Below are 3,493 nucleotides of genomic sequence, written 5' to 3' on the forward strand. Positions count from 1 at the left end.
CATGATTACCAACCAGAACAGGCAGCATCAAGAGAGGAAACAAAAAAGCTGCACCATTCGGAATAAAAGCTTCTGAGCTAGTGGCAAAGGAGAAACTTGAGAATTTGGACACAACGTCCCAATAAAGCAAATTATTTTAAGTATGACAAGTTATGTTTCCAATTTGCATCTATCTTTGTGAGATAGAAATGGAAGCTTAAGAAATTGCATGCCATTTTAAGTGGCCGTCTGTATCAGGCACATCTTGAAGGGTAATTTTGACATCCTTAACTTCTATGAGAGTGTAGCTATAGGGTCTATGTGATCTAGTCAATATTATTAATATCTTTAAGATAATCTGCAAAGTTAACATTTTAAAATTGTGCTTACCGATGGTCATGATTTTCCTATATTGTGTTGTAATCTTGTATGAACATCAAGGTATTTCAGTATTGTTGACAGTTTTCCATTCTTGCTATATATAACGTGTCTAAATTTGAAAGTGAAAGCAAAGTAATGAGGAAATTTGCAAAGCACAGAAATATATTCCACTCATTCCCTTCCTGAATTTTTCCTTGCAGGTAAGGAAGAAGGTGCAATGTGCAAGTTAATCTATTTAAATGAAACCATAGCTTTTTAAGATTTGAGGGAAAATATTTTTCCGACATTTACATGCATAAACAATTGCTCTATGAAAGCTAAACTTAGTCATACAATCTACCTAGATCTTTAGAACATGCGCATACATTAAACCACTTCAAAATTAATAAAACTCTCTAAATTATGCATGGCGCAGAGGGTGAAAAAAGTTGATAACAGGAACTGCTGCCTGCCTGGTGCTATGAATTTGGTAATGCACTGAGAGCAACCCTATGGCTATGCAGGAGAGTAGATCATAATAAGGTATAATTGTTGCTTGCTCATTTGTTTGAACTCCAAAACTATATCAAATAACACTTAATTATACACATAGAATGCCATTACAGCAAAGAACTTGCACTTGAATAGTTCAGCATAAGTGAGGACATTTAATATTATTTCACTCCAAAAGGTGCAAAAAAGATACAAAGTAGCAGCTGCTAATTAATTTGGAGTTCTAGGTTTGCAACCTCAAAAAGAAAATCTAAAGAATATTTCCTGGAGTTTGAATATGTAAAGTTTTAACTGCTCCATCTGGTACATGCCCTCTGATTACCCAGAATGTTGGCTGGCAGTTTGAGGGACTCATTTGATAGCCAGCCAAGTTTAAAGGTCTATTGGAGGTAAAACAATGCCCACCCTTTAACAAGAGCATCATTGTTCCTTAACAATGAAGCTCTCTGGCTTATTTGAATGTCAACAATTCAGAAAAGTTGATGTTTGGAGCCATCAAATAAAATGTTTTTGTGAAACAGTTTATTATTTCAGTGGTAATTATTTGAATCATTCATGGTAAAGGATGTTTGCTAATGAGAGCTTGGCTGCTGTAAATTCCAGAGAGACTGAATGCTCTTTGTGCTGACAAAAAGACCCAAATCACTGGAGAGCGACTGACTGGACAAATCATTCATCTATGCAAATGCCAGCCGAAATGGTCAGATGCATTTATTACCCTCCTCATTATAGTAAACAAGGCAGGAATCGTGACTGGCAGTTATCAACTTGCCCTGAAGTATGATTTGTTCTCCTACCACTATTTAAATGAGAGGAAAAAAGGCATGCCACCAGGGACTTTGTTGGTTTATAAAAGAGTAAATGTCACATAGCCCAGTGCTTAAAGACTTTTGATTGACAAATGTTTTATTTGACATATCAAACAATGATGGTTTTCATATCAAATAGTCCATATTTGTTAGCAAAAATCTTAACCCCTTGAAGTTTGGCCAATGCTTTTAGCTCACTTCTGCCAATGCTTAGAAACTAGAACACAGATGGCAAGTTACATTAAAGGCAATACCAAATATCTCTACACATAATGTGCAAAGACCTAAAAATACTCTGCATTGGGTGACAGAAATGACACAGTGTTTTATCACAACACATATAGTGTAAAATGTTCTTCTGAACTGATAATGCAAATTAAAGTGATGTTGACCTACTTGCACTTACTAAGTATTCTTCTGCTGTTTAGTGCAAGATAAGCTAAACATTAAAGAATTTATACAGCATATGTCACAGTGAAATCTAAATTGTCTGGTGTAACTCTTCATAAATGTCACAACAGTGTCACAACACACTCTGGGTTTCAGGGCTTACAGTTAAAGCCACAGTACCCTTACATAACCCCTTGTTCTTATGTGTTTAAAACTTTTCCTTCTGATTTCTTATGACTTAAGTTTTCTGTGCTTCATTTCAGTCTGATTAATATTTACAAGTATATTGGACTGGGGATGTGGATAAATGGTGGAGTGCTTGCCTAGTATATGTGAAGCCTGGGTTCAATCTCCAGCACTGCAGAAAAAAACATTTACAAGTATACTTCAAAATACAGAAGCATGGCAGGCAGATATGTAAGTGTACAGAATTTGTAATCAAGGTTAAGACTTAACCAATGTTATAACACAGCTTGCCTTGGAGACTCTTGGGGTAATGAGTCCCTGACATTTTCTCTTTCCCTTTGTTTCTATGCATTAGGCAGACACTGCTTCTGGAGTCTAGTTCCTCTCTTCTTAGAACTGAGATGGAACTTTTCATTTGAGGAGCCAAAAGTAATGACAATCTCTAGAAGTGCTTTTTCATCAAAAACACTGATTTGTTTTCCTAGCTTAGCATGCAACATGAGTTTTTCATAGAAACTAAGGGTTTATCAGTCCATTGTGTTTCATTCAGTTAAGCTGACATACTTTTAGGTTTGAGTATTATTATCCAACACATACAGACAAATTTATTCATTTTCATTGATATAATTGAGCATTTGAATATGCATTTTATCAGAGGAAATAACAGCACTCCCTCATGTAAAGATTATAAGCATTTGGTGGTTCTTAACGAAAATCCTGTCCTTTTGAATCTAGACTTTCTCTGAAGAAACATTTCCATTTTTGTGATAAGTTACAATCACAAGAAGATGTGATTATTAGTAGAGAACACTTGTTTCCAATGCTGCTATTGACTTCCACTTGGAATGCCATTCATTCAGAAACTCTTGGCCTATACCTTCCCAAGCACCCAGTGGCTCCTTTGACAGGTGCACTTTGGGGTGCATCTGCCTGGAGAAGTCATCAGCTCTGATCTGCCCCCAGAATTGGGAACTTTGGGTTTCCACCTCCTGAGACTGAGTGAATAAATCTGTCCGCCTGACTCTGGGTATTGCATTGGGAAAGCCATTCTTGCTATGTATGAATGTCACAGTTTTCAGTAGTTCCATCAGAAATTTGATCACCACTCCCTTGACTTCTTTATCTCTCAGTAGGTTCAGAACTTAGATGAGTAGGGAGAGTATATTAGTATTAACATGCAATGGAAATTTTTTCATTAATATGATTTTGAGAACACATTTCTTCTGCCTAAGATGGTACATATGCATTAAGAAAGT

The sequence above is a fragment of the Sciurus vulgaris genome (genome assembly GCF_902686455.1).
Source record: "Sciurus vulgaris genome assembly, chromosome: 7".
Lineage (NCBI taxonomy): Eukaryota > Metazoa > Chordata > Mammalia > Rodentia > Sciuridae > Sciurus > Sciurus vulgaris.